The sequence below is a fragment of the Cherax quadricarinatus genome, chromosome 3, assembly GCF_038502225.1.
Source record: "Cherax quadricarinatus isolate ZL_2023a chromosome 3, ASM3850222v1, whole genome shotgun sequence".
NCBI lineage: Eukaryota > Metazoa > Arthropoda > Malacostraca > Decapoda > Parastacidae > Cherax > Cherax quadricarinatus.
Genome location: NC_091294.1, coordinates 52,554,436 through 52,570,552, shown reverse-complemented (window position 1 = coordinate 52,570,552; position 16,117 = coordinate 52,554,436). Strand labels below are relative to the sequence as shown.

At 62.0% G+C, this 16,117-nt stretch overlaps 1 protein-coding gene across 1 annotated transcript in view; it reads right to left on the bottom strand.

Annotated features, from left to right (window-relative positions):
- LOC128706092 (echinoderm microtubule-associated protein-like 2) overlaps positions 1-15,850 on the bottom strand; it is a gene marked incomplete at its 3' end in the record, with an annotated part of 261,186 nt that extends 245,336 nt beyond the window's left edge. The window contains 1 exon segment of the mRNA XM_070091803.1: positions 15,663-15,850.
- Positions 15,851-16,117: the final 267 nt, after the last annotated feature.

The following is a 16,117-nucleotide window of genomic DNA, read 5'->3' as shown; positions in this document are numbered from 1 at the left end:
TCAACTATCAACACAAATATTTTACATTACCTAGAAAGAATTCACATCTGTATCTTACACCTGCACCCCTAGAGTCGAGTAACCCTGCCTAGTGGAACCCCTCCTGCCCCTGCCTAGTGGAACCCCTGCTGCCCCTGCCTAGTGGAACCGCTGCTGCCACTGCCTAGTGGAACCCCTGCTGCCCCTGCCTAGTGTAACCCCTGCTGCCCCTGCCTAGTGGAATCCCTGCTGCCCCTGCCTAGTGGAACCCCTGCTGCCCCTGCCTAGTGGAACCCCTGCTGCCCCTGCCTAGTGGAACCTCTGCTGCCCCTGCCTAGCGGAACCCCTGCTGCCCCTGCCTAGTGAACCCCTGCTGCCCTAGCCTAGTGGAACCCCTGCTGCCAGTGCCTAGTGTAACCCCTGCTGCCCTAGTCTAGTGGAACCCCTGCTGCCCCTGCCTAGTGTAACCCCTGCTGCCCTAGTCTAGTTGAACCCCTGCTGTCCCTGCCTAGTGCAACCCCTGCTGCCCTAGCCCAGTGGAACCCCTGCTGCCCCTGCCTAGTGCAACCCCTGCTGCCCCTGCCTAGTGGAATCCATGCTGCCCATGCCTAGTGGAACCCCTGCTGCCCCTGCCTAGTGGAACCCCTGCTGCCCCTGCCTAGTGGAACCTCTGCTGCCCCTGCCTAGTGGAACCCCTGCTGCCCCTAACTAGTGTAACCCCTGCTGCCCCTGCCTAGTGGAATCCCTGCTGCCCCTGCCTAGTGGAACCCCTGCTGCCCCTGCCTAGTGGAACCCCTGCTGCCCCTGCCTAGTGGAACCTCTGCTGCCCCTGCCTAGTGGAACCCCTACTATCCCCTGCCTAGTGGAACCCATGCTGCCCCTGCCTAGTGGAACCCCTGCTGCCCTAGCCTAGTGTAACCCCTGCTGCCCCTGCCTAGTGGGACCCCTGCTGCCCTTGCATAGTGTAACCCCTGCTGCCACTGCCTAGTAGAACCCCCGCTGCCCCTGCCTAGTGGAACCCCTGCTGCCCCTGCCTAATGTAACCCCTGCTGCCCGTGCCAAGTGTAACCCCTGCTGCCCTTGCCTAGTGCAACCCCTGCTGCCCCTGCCTAGTAGAGCCCCTGATGCCCCTGCCTAGCAGAGCCCCTGATGTCCATGCCTAGTGGAACCCCTTATGCCCCTGCCTAGTGTTACCTCTGCTGCCCTAGCCTAGTGTAACCCCTGCTGCCCCTACCTAGTGGAACCCCTGCTGTGACTGCTTAATGGAACCCCTGCTGCCCCTGCCTAGTGGAACCCCTGCTGCCCTAGCCTAGTGGAACCCCTGCTGCCAGTGCCTAGTGTAACCCCTGCTGCCCCTGCCTAGTGTAACCCCTGCTGCCCTAGTCTAGTGGAACCCCTGCTGCCCCTGCCTAGTGTAACCCCTGCTGCCCTAGCCTAGTGGAACCCCTGTTGTCCCTGCCTAGTGTAACCCCTGCTGCCCTAGCCTAGTGGAACCCCTGCTGCCCCTGCCTAGTGCAACCCCTGCTGCCCCTGCCTAGTGGAATCCATGCTGCCCATGCCTAGTGGAACCCCTGCTGCCCCTGCCTAGTGGAACCCCTGCTGCCCCTGCCTAGTGGAACCTCTGCTGCCCCTGCCTAGTGGAACCCCTGCTGTCCCTGCCTAGTGTAACCCCTGCTGCCCTAGCCTAGTGGAACCCCTGCTGTCCCTGCCTAGTGTAACCCCTGCTGCCCTAGCCTAGTGGAACCCCTGCTGCCCCTGCCTAGTGCAACCCCTGCTGCCCCTGCCTAGTGGAATCCATGCTGCCCATGCCTAGTGGAACCCCAGCTGCCCCTGTCTAGTGGAACCCCTGCTGCCCCTGCCTAGTGGAACCGCTGCTGCCACTGCCTAGTGGAACCCCTGCTGCCCCTGCCTAGTGTAACCCCTGCTGCCTCTGCCTAGTGGAATCCCTGCTGCCCCTGCCTAGTGGAACCCCTGCTGCCCCTGCCTAGTGGAACCCCTGCTGCCCTAGCCTAGTGGAACCCCTGCTGCCCCTGCCTAGTGGAACCCCTGCTTCCCTAGCCTAGTGGAACCCCTGCTGCCCCTGCCTTGTGGAACCCCTGCTGCCCCTGCCTAGTGGAACCCCTGCTGCCCCTGCCTAGTGGAACCCCTGCTGCCCCTGCCTAGTGGAACCCCTGCTGCCCCTTCCTAGTGGAACCCCTGCTGCCCCTGCCTAGTGAACCCCTGCTGCCCCTGCCTAGTGGAACCCCTGCTGCCCCTGCCTAGTGTAACCCCTGCTGCCCCTGCCTAGTGGAACCCCTGCTGCCCCTGCCTAGTGGAACCCCTGCTGCCCCTGCCTAGTGGAACCCCTGCTGCCCCTGCCTAGTGGAACCCCTGCTGCCCCTCCCTAGTGAACCTCTGCTGCCCGAGCCTAGTGGAACCCCTGCTGCCCCTGCCTAGTGGAACCCCTGCTGCCCCTGCCTAGTGGAACCCCTGCTGCCCCTGCCTAGTGGAACTCCTGCTGCCAATGCCTAGTGGAACCCCTGCTGCCCCTGCCTAGTGGAACCCCTGCTGCCCCTGCCTAGTGGAACCCCTGCTGCCCCTGCCTAGTGGAACCCCTGCTGCCCCTGCCTAGTGGAACCCCTGCTGCCCCTGCCTAGTGGAACCCCTGCTACCCCTGCCTAGTGGAACCCCTGCTGCCCCTGCCTAGTGCAACCCCTGCTGCCCCTGCCTAGTGGAACCCCTGCTGCCCCAGCCAAGTGAACCCCTGCTGCCCCTGCCTAGTGGAACCCCTGCTGCCCCTGCCTAGTGTAACCCCTGCTGCCCCTGCCTAGTGGAACCCCTGCTGCCCCTGCCTAGTGAACCCCTGCTGCCCCTGCCTAGTGGAACCCCTGCTGCCCTAGCCTAGTGTAACCCCTGCTGCCCTAGCCTAGTGGAACCCCTGCTGCCCCTGCCTAGTGGAACCCCTGCTGCTCTAGCCTAGTGTAACCCCTGCTGCCCCTGCCTAGTGGAACCCCTGCTGCCCCTGCCTAGTGAATCCCTGCTGCCCTAGCCTAGTGGAACCCCTGCTGTCCCTGCCTAGTGTAACCCCTGCTGCCCTAGTCTAGTGGAACCCCTCCTGCCCCTGCCTAGTGTAACCCCTGCTGCCCTAGTCTAGTCGAACCCCTGCTGCCCCTGCCTAGTGTAACCCCTGTTGCCCCTGCCTAGTGTAACCCCTGCTGACCCTGCCTAGTGGAACCCCTGCTGTCCCTGCCTAGTGTAACCCCTGCTGCCCTAGCCTAGTGGAACCCCTGCTGTCCCTGCCTAGTGTAACCCCTGCTGCCCTAGCCTAGTGGAACCCCTGCTGCCCCTGCCTAGTGCAACCCCTGCTGCCCCTGCCTAGTGGAATCCATGCTGCCCATGCCTAGTGGAACCCCTGCTGCCCCTGCCTAGTGGAACCCCAGCTGCCCCTGCCTAGTGGAACCGCTGCTGCCACTGCCTAGTGGAACCCCTGCTGCCCCTGCCTAGTGTAACCCCTGCTGCCCCTGCCTAGTGGAATCCCTGCTGCCCCTGCCTAGTGGAACCCCTGCTGCCCCTGCCTAGTGGAACCCCTGCTGCCCATGCCTAGTGGAACCTCTGCTGCCCCTGCCTAGCGGAACCCCTGCTGCCCATGCCTAGTGAACCCCTGCTGCCCTAGCCAAGTGGAACCCCTGCTGCCAGTGCCTAGTGTAACCCCTGCTGCCCTAGTCTAGTGGAACCCCTGCTGCCCCTGCCTAGTGTAACCCCTGCTGCCCTAGTCTAGTGGAACCCCTGCTGTCCCTGCCTAGTGTAACCCCTGCTGCCCTAGCCCAGTGGAACCCCTGCTGCCCCTGCCTAGTGCAACCCCTGCTGCCCCTGCCTAGTGGAATCCATGCTGCCCTTGCCTAGTGGAACCCCTGCTGCCCCTGCCTAGTGGAACCTCTGCTGCCCCTGCCTAGTGGAACCCCTGCTGCCCCTGTGTAGTGTAACCCCTGCTGCCCCTGCCTAGTGGAATCCCTGCTGCCCCTGCCTAGTGGAACCCCTGCTCTCCCTGCCTAGTGGAACCCCTGCTGCCCCTGCCTAGTGGAACCTCTGGTGCCCATGCCTAGTGGAACCCCTGCTATCCCCTGCCTAGTGGAACCCATGCTGCCCCTGCCTAGTGGAAACCCTGCTGCCCTAGCCTAGTGTAACCCCTGCTGCCCCTGCCTAGTGGGACCCCTGCTGCCCTTGCATAGTGTAACCCCTGCTGCCACTGCCTAGTAGAACCCCCGCTGCCCCTGCCTAGTGGAACCCTTGCTGCCCCTGCCTAGTGTAACCCCTGCTGCCCTTGCCTAGTGCAACCCCTGCTGCCCTTGCATAGTAGAGCCCCTGATGCCCCTGCCTAGTAGAGCCCCTGATGTCCATGCCTAGTGGAACCCCTTATGCCCCTGCCTAGTGTTACCTCTGCTGCCCTAGCCTAGTGTAACCCCTGCTGCCCCTGCCTAGTGGAACCCCTGCTGTGACTGCTTAATGGAACCCCTGCTGCCCCTGCCTAGTGGAACCCCTGCTGCCCTAGCCTAGTGGAACCCCTGCTGCCAGTGCCTAGTGTAACCCCTGCTGCCCCTGCCTAGTGTAACCCCTGCTGCCCTAGTCTAGTGGAACCCCTGCTGCCCCTGCCTAGTGTAACCCCTGTCTAGTGTAACCCCTGCTGCCCCTGCCTAGTGTAACCCCTGCTGCCCAAGCCTAGTGGAACCCCTGCTGTCCCTGCCTAGTGTAGCCCCTGCTGCCCTAGCCTAGTGGAACCCCTGCTGCCCTAGCCTAGTGGAACCCCTGCTGCCCCTGCCTAGTGCAACCCCTGCTGCCCCTGCCTAGTGGAATCCATGCTGCACATGCCTAGTGGAACCCCTGCTGCCCCTGCCTAGTGGAACCCCTGCTGCCCCTGCCTAGTGGAACCTCTGCTGCTGCCTAGTGGAACCCCTGCTGTCCCTGCCTAGTGTAACCCCTGCTGCCCTAGCCTAGAGGAACCCCTGCTGTCCCTGCCTAGTGTAACCCCTGCTGCCCTAGCCTAGTGGAACCCCTGCTGCCCCTGCCTAGTGCAACCCCTGCTGCCCCTGCCTAGTGGAATCCATGCTGCCCATGCCTAGTGGAACCCCTGCTGCCCCTGCCTAGTGCAACCCCTGCTGCCCCTGCCTAGTGGAACCGCTGCTGCCACTGCCTAGTGGAACCCCTGCTGCCCCTGCCTAGTGTAACCCCTGCTGCCCCTGCCTAGTGGAATCCCTGCTGCCCCTGCCTAGCTGAACCCCTGCTGCCCCTGCCTAGTGGAACCCCTGCCGCCCCTGCCTAGTGGAACCTCTGCTGCCCCTGCCTAGCGGAACCCCTGCTGCCCCTGCCTAGTGAACCCCTGCTGCCCTAGCCTAGTGGAACCCCTGCTGCCAGTGCCTAGTGTAACCCCTGCTGCCCTAGTCTAGTGGAACCCCTGCTGCCCCTGCCTACTGTAACCCCTGCTGCCCTAGTCTAGTGGAACCCCTGCTGTCCCTGCCTAGTGTAACCCCTGCTGCCCTAGCCCAGTGGAACCCCTGCTGTTCTAGCCCAGTGGAACCCCTGCTGCCCCTGCCTACTGCAACCCCTGCTGCCCCTGCCTAGTGGAATCCATGCTGCCCATGCCTAGTGGAACCCCTGCTGCCCCTGCCTAGTGGAACCCCTGCTGCCCCTGCCTAGTGGAACCTCTGCTGCCCCTGCCTAGTGGAACCCCTGCTGCCCCTGTCTAGTGTAATCCCTGCTGCCCATGCCTAGTGGAATCCCTGCTGCCCCTGCCTAGTGGAACCCCTGCTGCCCCTGTCTAGTGTAATCCCTGCTGCCCCTGCCTAGTGGAAACCCTGCTGCCCCTGCCTAGTGGAACCCCTGCTGCCCCTGCCTAGCGGAACCTCTGGTGCCCCTGCCTAGTGGAACCCCTATCCCCTGCCTAGTGGAACCCAAGCTGCCCCTGCCTAGTGGAACCCCTGCTGCCCTAGCCTAGTGTAACCCCTGCTGCCCCTGCCTAGTGGGACCCCTGCTGCCCTTGCATAGTGTAACCCCAGCTGCCACTGCCTAGTAGAACCCCCGATGCCCCTGCCTAGTGTAACCCCTGCTGCCCTTGCCTAGTGCAACCCCTGCTGCCCCTGCCTAGGAGAGCCCCTGATGCCCCTGCCTAGTAGAGCCCCTGATGTCCATGCCTAGTAGAACCCCATATGCCCCTGCCTAGTGTTACCTCTGCTGCCATGGCCTAGTGTAACCCCTGCTGCCCCTGCCAAGTGGAACCCCTGCTGTGACTGCTTAATGGAACCCCTGCTGCCCCTGCCTAGTGGAACCCCTGCTGCCCTAGCCTAGTGGAACCCCTGCTGCCAGTGCCTAGTGTAACCCCTGCTGCCCCTGCCTAGTGTAACCCCTGCTGCCCTAGTCTAGTGGAACCCCTGCTGCCCCTGCCTAGTGTAACCCCTGCTGCCCCTGCCTAGTGTAATCCCTGTCTAGTGTAACCCCTGCTGCCCCTGCCTAGTGTAACCCCTGCTGCCCTAGCCTAGTGGAACCCCTGCTGTCCCTGCCTAGTGTAACCCCTGCTGCCCTAGCCTAGTGGAACCCCTGCTGCCCCTGCCTAGTGCAACCCCTGCTGCCCCTGCCTAGTGGAATCCATGCTGCCCATGCCTAGTGGAACCCCTGCTGCCCCTGCCTAGTGGAACCCCTGCTGCCCCTTCCTAGTGGAACCTCTGCTGCCCCTGCCTAGTGGAACCCCTGCGGCCCCTGCCTAGTGCAACCCCTGCTGCCCCTGCCTAGTGGAATCCCTGCTGCCCCTGCCTAGTGGAACCCCTGCTGCCCCTGCCTAGTGGAACCCCTGCTGCCCCTGCCTAGTGGAACCTCTGCTGCCCCTGCCTAGTGAAACCCCTGCTGCCCCTGCCTAGTGGAACCCATGCTGCCCCTGCCTAGTGGAACCCCTGCTGCCCTTGCATAGTGTAACCCCTGCTGCCACTGCCTAGTAGAACCCCCACTTCCCCTGCCTAGTGGAACCCCTGCTGCCCCTGCCTAATGGAACCCCTGCTGCCCCTGCCTAGTGTAACCCCTGCTGCCCCTGCCTAGTGTAACCCCTGCTGCCCTAGCCTAGTGGAACCCCTGCTGTCCCTGCCTAGTGTAACCCCTGCTGCCCTAGCCTAGTGGAACCCCTGCTGCCCCTGCCTAGTGCAACCCCTGCTGCCCCTGCCTAGTGGAATCCATGCTGCCCATGCCTAGTGGAACCCCTGCTGCCCCTGCCTAGTGGAACCCCTGCTGCCCCTTCCTAGTGGAACCTCTGCTGCCCCTGCCTAGTGGAACCCCTGCGGCCCCTGCCTAGTGCAACCCCTGCTGCCCCTGCCTAGTGGAATCCCTGCTGCCCCTGCCTAGTGGAACCCCTGCTGCCCCTGCCTAGTGGAACCCCTGCTGCCCCTGCCTAGTGGAACCTCTGCTGCCCCTGCCTAGTGAAACCCCTGCTGCCCCTGCCTAGTGGAACCCATGCTGCCCCTGCCTAGTGGAACCCCTGCTGCCCTAGCCTAGTGTAACCACTGCTGCCCCTGCCTAGTGGAACCCCTGCTGCCCTTGCATAGTGTAACCCCTGCTGCCACTGCCTAGTAGAACCCCCACTTCCCCTGCCTAGTGGAACCCCTGCTGCCCCTGCCTAATGGAACCCCTGCTGCCCCTGCCTAGTGTAACCCCTGCTGCCCTTGCCTAGTGCAACCCCTGCTGCACCTGCCTAGTAGAGCCCCTGATTCCCCTGCCTAGTGGAACCCCTGATGCTCATACCTAGTGGAACCCCTGATGCCCCTGCCTAGTGTTACCTCTGCTGCCCTAGCCTAGTGTAACCCCTGCTGCCCTTGCCTAGCGTAACCCCTGCTGCCCCTGCCTAGTGGAACCCCTGCTGCCCCTGCCTAGTAGAACCCCTGCTGCCCCTGCCTAGTGGAATCCCTGCTGCCCATGCCTAGGGAAACCCCTGCTGTCCCTGCCTAGTGCAACCCCTGCTGCCCTTGCCTAGTGTAACCTCTGCTGCCCCTGCCTAGTGAAACCCCTGCTGCCCCTGCCTAGTGTAACCCCTGTTGCCCTTGCCTAGTGTAACCACTGCTGCCCCTGCCTAGTGGAACCCCTGCTGCCAGTGCCTAGTGTAACCTCTGCTGCTCTAGCCTAGTGTAACCCCTGCTGCCCCTGCCTAGTGGAATCCCTGCTGTGACTGCTTAATGGAACCCCTGCTGCCCCTGCCTAGTGGAACCCCTGCTGCCCTTGCCTAGCGTAACCCCTGCTGCCCCTGCCTAGTGGAGCCCCTGCTGCCCCTGCCTAGTAGAACCCCTGCTGCCCCTGCCTAGTGGAATCCCTGCTGCCCATGCCTAGTGAAACCCCTGCTGCCACTGCCTAGTGCAACCCCTGCTGCCCTTGCCTAGTGTAACCTCTGCTGCCCCTGCCTAGTGAAACCCCTGCTGCCCCTGCCTAGTGGAACCCCTGCTGCCCCTACCTAGTGTAACCTCTGCTGCCCTAGCCTAGTGTAACCCCTGCTGCCCCTGCCTAGTGGAACCCCTGCTGCCCCTGCCTAGTGTAACCTCTGCTGCCCCTGCCTTGTGAAACCCCTGCTGCCCCTGCCTAGTGGAATCCCTGCTGCTCCTGCCTAGTTGAACCCCTGCTGCCCCTGCCTAGTGTAACCCCTGCTGCCCCTGCCTAGTGGAACCCCTGCTGCCCCTGCCTAGTAAACCCCTGCTGCCCCTGCCTAGTGCAACCCCTGCTGCCCTTGCCTAGTGTAACCCCTGCTGCCCCTGCTTAGTGGAACCCCTGCTGCCCCTGCCTAGTGGAACCCCTGCTGCCCCTGCCTAGTGTAACCCCTTCTGCCCCTGCCTAGTGGAACCACTGCTGTGACTGCTTAATGGAACCCCTGCTGCCCGTGCCTAGTGGAACCCCTGCTGCCCCTGCCTAGTGTAACCCCTGCTGTGACTGCTTAATGGAACCCCTACTGCCCCTGCTTAGTGGAACCTCTGCTGTCTCTGCCTAGTGTAACCCCTGCCTAGTGGAACCCTTGCTGCCCCTGCCTAGTGGAACCCCTGCTGTGACTGCTTAATGGAACCCCTGCTGCCCCTGCCTAGTGTAACCCCTGCTGTGACTGCTTAATGGAACCCCTGCTGCCCCTGCCTAGTGGAACCCCCTGCTGGCCTTGCCTAGTGGAACCCCTGCTGCCCTTGCGTAGTGGAACCCCTGCTGCCCTTGCCGAGTGGAACCTCTGCTGCCCCTGCCTAGCGGAACCCCTGCTGCCCATGCCTAGTGAACCCCTGCTGCCCTAGCCTAGTGGAACCCCTGCTGCCAGTGCCTAGTGTAACCCCTGCTGCCCTAGTCTAGTGGAACCCCTGCTGCCCCTGCCTAGTGTAACCCCTGCTGCCCTAGTCTAGTGGAACCCCTGCTGTCCCTGCCTAGTGTAACCCCTGCTGCCCTAGCCCAGTGGAACCCCTGCTGCCCCTGCCTAGTGCAACCCCTGCTGCCCCTGCCTAGTGGAATCCATGCTGCCCATGCCTAGTGGAACCCCTGCTGCCCCTGCCTAGTGGAACCTCTGCTGCCCCTGCCTAGTGGAACCCCTGCTGCCCCTGTCTAGTGTAACCCCTGCTGCCCCTGCCTAGTGGAATCCCTGCTGCCCCTGCCTAGTGGAACCCCTGCTGCCCCTGCCTAGTGGAACCCCTGCTGCCCCTGCCTAGTGGAACCTCTGGTGCCCCTGCCTAGTGGAACCCCTGCTATCCCCTGCCTAGTGGAACCCATGCTGCCCCTGCCTAGTGGAAACCCTGCTGCCCTAGCCTAGTGTAACCCCTGCTGCCCCTGCCTAGTGGGACCCCTGCTGCCCTTGCATAGTGTAACCCCTGCTGCCACTGCCTAGTAGAACCCCCGCTGCCCCTGCCTAGTGGAACCCCTGCTGCCCCTGCCTAATGGAACCCCTGCTGCCCCTGCCTAGTGTAACCCCTGCTGCCCTTGCCTAGTGCAACCCCTGCTGCCTTTGCATAGTAGAGCCCCTGATGCCCCTGCCTAGTAGAGCCCCTGATGTCCATGCCTAGTGGAACCCCTTATGCCCCTGCCTAGTGTTACCTCTGCTGCCCTAGCCTAGTGTAACCCCTGCTGCCCCTGCCTAGTGGAACCCCTGCTGTGACTGCTTAATGGAACCCCTGCTGCCCCTGCCTAGTGGAACCCCTGCTGCCCTAGCCTAGTGGAACCCCTGCTGCCAGTGCCTAGTGTAACCCCTGCTGCCCCTGCCTAGTGTAACCCCTGCTGCCCTAGTCTAGTGGAACCCCTGCTGCCCCTGCCTAGTGTAACCCCTGTCTAGTGTAACCCCTGCTGCCCCTGCCTAGTGTAACCCCTGCTGCCCAAGCCTAGTGGAACCCCTGCTGTCCCTGCCTAGTGTAGCCCCTGCTGCCCTAGCCTAGTGGAACCCCTGCTGCCCCTGCCTAGTGCAACCCCTGCTGCCCCTGCCTAGTGGAATCCATGCTGCCCATGCCTAGTGGAACCCCTGCTGCCCCTGCCTAGTGGAACCCCTGCTGCCCCTGCCTAGTGGAACCTCTGCTGCCCCTGCCTAGTGGAACCCCTGCTGTCCCTGCCTAGTGTAACCCCTGCTGCCCTAGCCTAGTGGAACCCCTGCTGTCCCTGCCTAGTGTAACCCCTGCTGCCCTAGCCTAGTGGAACCCCTGCTGCCCCTGCCTAGTGCAACCCCTGCTGCCCCTGCCTAGTGGAATCCATGCTGCCCATGCCTAGTGGAACCCCTGCTGCCCCTGCCTAGTGCAACCCCTGCTGCCCCTGCCTAGTGGAACCGCTGCTGCCACTGCCTAGTGGAACCCATGCTGCCCCTGCCTAGTGTAACCCCTGCTGCCCCTGCCTAGTGGAATCCCTGCTGCCCCTGCCTAGTGGAACCCCTGCTGCCCCTGCCTAGTGGAACCCCTGCCGCCCCTGCCTAGTGGAACCTCTGCTGCCCCTGCCTAGCGGAACCCTTGCTGCCCCTGCCTAGTGAACCCCTGCTGCCCTAGCCTAGTGGAACCCCTGCTGCCAGTGCCTAGTGTAACCCCTGCTGCCCTAGTCTAGTGGAACCCCTGCTGCCCCTGCCTACTGTAACCCCTGCTGCCCTAGTCTAGTGGAACCCCTGCTGTCCCTGCCTAGTGTAACCCCTGCTGCCCTAGCCCAGTGGAACCCCTGCTGTTCTAGCCCAGTGGAACCCCTGCTGCCCCTGCCTACTGCAACCCCTGCTGCCCCTGCCTAGTGGAATCCATGCTGCCCATGCCTAGTGGAACCCCTGCTGCCCCTGCCTAGTGGAACCCCTGCTGCCCCTGCCTAGTGGAACCTCTGCTGCCCCTGCCTAGTGGAACCCCTGCTGCCCCTGTCTAGTGTAATCCCTGCTGCCCCTGCCTAGTGGAATCCCTGCTGCCCCTGCCTAGTGGAACCCCTGCTGCCCCTGCCTAGTGGAACCCCTGCTGCCCCTGCCTAGCGGAACCTCTGGTGCCCCTGCCTAGTGGAACCCCTATCCCCTGCCTAGTGGAACCCAAGCTGCCCCTGCCTAGTGGAACCCCTGCTGCTCTAGCCTAGTGTAACCCCTGCTGCCCCTGCCTAGTGGGACCCCTGCTGCCCTTGCATAGTGTAACCCCTGCTGCCACTGCCTAGTAGAACCCCCGATGCCCCTGTCTAGTGAAACCCCTGCTGCCCCTGCCTAATGGAACCCCTGCTGCCCCTGCCTAGTGTAACCCCTGCTGCCCTTGCCTAGTGCAACCCCTGCTGCCCCTGCCTAGGAGAGCCCCTGATGCCCCTGCCTAGTAGAGCCCCTGATGTCCATGCCTAGTGGAACCCCATATGCCCCTGCCTAGTGTTACCTCTGCTGCCCTGGCCTAGTGTAACCCCTGCTGCCCCTGCCTAGTGGAACCCCTGCTGTGACTGCTTAATGGAACCCCTGCTGCCCCTGCCTAGTGGAACCCCTGCTGCCCTAGCCTAGTGGAACCCCTGCTGCCAGTGCCTAGTGTAACCCCTGCTGCCCCTGCCTAGTGTAACCCCTGCTGCCCTAGTCTAGTGGAACCCCTGCTGCCCCTGCCTAGTGTAACCCCTGCTGCCCCTGCCTAGTGTAATCCCTGTCTAGTGTAACCCCTGCTGCCCCTGCCTAGTGTAACCCCTGCTGCCCTAGCCTAGTGGAACCCCTGCTGTCCCTGCCTAGTGTAACCCCTGCTGCCCTAGCCTAGTGGAACCCCTGCTGCCCCTGCCTAGTGCAACCCCTGCTGCCCCTGCCTAGTGGAATCCATGCTGCCCATGCCTAGTGGAACCCCTGCTACCCCTGCCTAGTGGAACCCCTGCTGCCCCTTCCTAGTGGAACCTCTGCTGCCCCTGCCTAGTGGAACCCCTGCTGCCCCTGCCTAGTGCAACCCCTGCTGCCCCTGCCTAGTGGAATCCCTGCTGCCCCTGCCTAGTGGAACCCCTGCTGCCCCTGCCTAGTGGAACCCCTGCTGCCCCTGCCTAGTGGAACCTCTGCTGCCCCTGCCTAGTGAAACCCCTTCTGCCCCTGCCTAGTGGAACCCATGCTGCCCCTGCCTAGTGGAACCCCTGCTGCCCTAGCCTAGTGTAACACCTGCTGCCCCTGCCTAGTGGAACCCCTGCTGCCCTTGCATAGTGTAACCCCTGCTGCCACTGCCTAGTAGAACCCCCACTTCCCCTGCCTAGTGGAACCCCTGCTGCCCCTGCCTAATGGAACCCCTGCTGCCCCTGCCTAGTGTAACCCCTGCTGCCCTTGCCTAGTGCAACCCCTGCTGCACCTGCCTAGTAGAGCCCCTGATTCCCCTGCCTAGTGGAACCCCTGATGCTCATACCTAGTGGAACCCCTGATGCCCGATGCCCTGCCTAGTGTTACCTCTGCTGCCCTAGCCTAGTGTAACCCCTGCTGCCCTTGCCTAGCGTAACCCCTGCTGCCCCTGCCTAGTGGAACCCCTGCTGCCCCTGCCTAGTAGAACCCCTGCTGCCCCTGCCTAGTGGAATCCCTGCTGCCCATGCCTAGTGAAACCCCTGCTGCCCTTGCCTATTGTAACCTCTGCTGCCCCTGCCTAGTGAAACCCCTGGTGCCCCTGCCTAGTGTAACCCCTGTTGCCCTTGCCTAGTGTAACCACTGCTGCCCCTGCCTAGTGGAACCCCTGCTGCCAGTGCCTAGTGTAACCTCTGCTGTTCTAGCCTAGTGTAACCCCTGCTGCCCCTGCCTAGTGGAATCCCTGCTGTGACTGCTTAATGGAACCCCTGCTGCCCCTGCCTAGTGGAACCCCTGCTGCCCTTGCCTAGCGTAACCCCTGCTGCCCCTGCCTAGTGGAGCCCCTGCTGCCCCTGCCTAGTAGAACCCCTGCTGCCCCTGCCTAGTGGAATCCCTGCTGCCCATGCCTAGTGAAACCCCTGCTGCCCCTGCCTAGTGCAACCCCTGCTGCCCTTGCCTAGTGTAACCTCTGCTGCCCCTGCCTAGTGAAACCCCTGCTGCCCCTGCCTAGTGGAACCCCTGCTGCCCCTACCTAGTGTAACCTCTGCTGCCCTAGCCTAGTGTAACCCCTGCTGCCCCTGCCTAGTGGAACCCCTGCTGCCCCTGCCTAGTGTAACCTCTGCTGCCCCTGCCTAGTGAAACCCCTGCTGCCCCTGCCTAGTGGAATCCCTGCTGCTCCTGCCTAGTTGAACCCCTGCTGCCCCTGCCTAGTGTAACCCCTGCTGCCCCTGCCTAGTGGAACCCCTGCTGCCCCTGCCTAGTAAACCCCTGCTGCCCCTGCCTAGTGCAACCCCTGCTGCCCTTGCCTAGTGTAACCCCTGCTGCCCCTGCTTAGTGGAACCCCTGCTGCCCCTGCCTAGTGGAACCCCTGCTGCCCCTGCCTAGTGTAACCTCTGCTGCCCTAGTCTAGTGTAACCCCTTCTGCCCCTGCCTAGTGGAACCACTGCTGTGACTGCTTAATGGAACCCCTGCTGCCCGTGCCTAGTGGAACCCCTGCTGCCCCTGCCTAGTGTAACCCCTGCTGTGACTGCTTAATGGAACCCCTACTGCCCCTGCTTAGTGGAACCTCTGCTGTCTCTGCCTAGTGTAACCCCTGCCTAGTGGAACCCTTGCTGCCCCTGCCTAGTGGAACCCCTGCTGTGACTGCTTAATGGAACCCCTGCTGCCCCTGCCTAGTGTAACCCCTGCTGTGACTGCTTAATGGAACCCCTGCTGCCCCTGCCTAGTGGAACCCCCTGCTGGCCTTGCCTAGTGGAACCCCTGCTGCCCTTGCGTAGTGGAACCCCTGCTGCCCTTGCCGAGTGGAACCCCTGCTGCCCTTGCCTAGTGAAACCCCTGCTGCCCCTGCATAGTGTAACCCCTGCTGCCCTTGCCTAGTGGAACACCTGCTGCTCTTGCCTAGTGGAACCCTGCTGCCCTTGCCTAGTGGAACCCCTGCTGCCATTGCCTAGTGTAACCCCTGCTTCCCTTGCCTAGTGTAACCCCTGTTGCCCCTGCCTAGTGGAACCTCTGTTGTCCTTGTTTAGTGGAACCCCTGCTGCCCCTGCCTAGTGGAACCTCTGTTGTCCTTGCTCAGTGGAACCCCTGCTGCTCTGCCTAGTGCAACCTCTGTTGTCCTTGTTTAGTGGAACCCCTGCTGCCCCTGCCTAGTGGAACCCCTGCTGCCCCTGCCTAGTATAACCCCTGCTGTGACTGCTTAATGGAACCCCTGCTGCCCTTGCCTAATGGAACCCCTGCTGCCCCTGCCAAGTGGAACCCCTGCTGCCCCTGCCTAATGAAACCCCTGCTGCCCCTGTCTAGCGTAACCCCTGCTGTAACTGCTTAATGGAACCCCTGCTGCCCCTGTCTAGTGGAACCCCTGCTGCCCCTGTCTAGCGTAACCCCTGCTGTGACTGCTTAATGGAAACCCTGCTGCCCCTGCCTAGTGGAACCCCTGCTGCCCTTGCCTAGTGGAACCCCTGCTGCCCTTGCCTAGTGGAACCCCTGCTGCCCTTGCCTAGTGGAACCCCTGCTGCCCTTGCTTAGTGGAACCCCTGCTGCCCTTGCCTAGTGGAACCCCTGCTACCCTTGCCTAGTGGAACACCTGCTGCTCTTGCCTAGTAGAACCCCTGTTGCTCCTGCCTAGTGTAACCCCTGCTTCCCTTGCCTAGTGGAACAGCTGCTGCTCTTGCCTAGTGGAACCCCTGCTGCCCTTGCCTAGTGTAACCCCTGCTGTCCCTGCCTAGTGGAACCTCTGTTGTCCTTGTTCAGTGGAACTCCTGCTGCTCTGCCTAGTGGAACCCCTATTGCCCCTGATTAGTAGAACCCCTGCTGCCCCTGCCTAGTGGAACCTCTGCTGTCATTGCCTAATGGAACCCCTGCTGTCTTTGCCTTGTGGAGCCCCTGCTGCCAATGATTAACAGAACCCCTGCTGCCCCTGCGCAGTGGAACCCCTGTGTCTCCTGCCTAGTGCAACCCCTGCCTAATGAAACCCCTGCAGCCCTTGCCTAGTGAAACTCCTGCTGTCCCTGCCTAGTAGAACCCCTGCTGCCCCTACCCTGCTGCCCTTGCATATATATACACATATATATATATATATATATATATATATATATATATATATATATATATATATATACTTTGAGAACAAAGTAAGGGATTATGTCATTCGGTATCTCTCTCACAGAATAAGGTAGCAGCAGCAGCACACTGCTGTGGTAGACAACTTTCCCAGAACCACTAGTGCGACACCTACCTGATGTGGGAAGTGGAGACGGAACGACCAGGGCCGAAGGTAGCACGCTTGCTGGGGTCCCGTGTGTCGTGGTTGTGGTGGCGGAGACGACCACCTCCCTCCTTGGTGGGTGTGGCTCGTCCTGGTCCCTCCCTGCTGGTGCTCACTGAAAGCCACACCGGTTCATGTTTAGGTGGATAATTGGTACCCTGCTAGCTAACTAGTTGTTAGAATTATACTCATGGTGTCTCGTGTCTTGCTAGCTAACTAGGAGAGCAGAGCTAGGCTCATAGTGTCATGTGCCCTACTAGGAGACTCGAACTAGGTTCATGATGTCTTACTTTCTGTATTTAATTTTACGTGGAATTTTTGTCTGTGTAGTTACAAGACCAGTGTTACGCTCATGGCGTCGTGCCTTACATTATTATTATTTATTGCTTACATCTTTCCCTGGGATGTGACCCGCAACAGTCAAC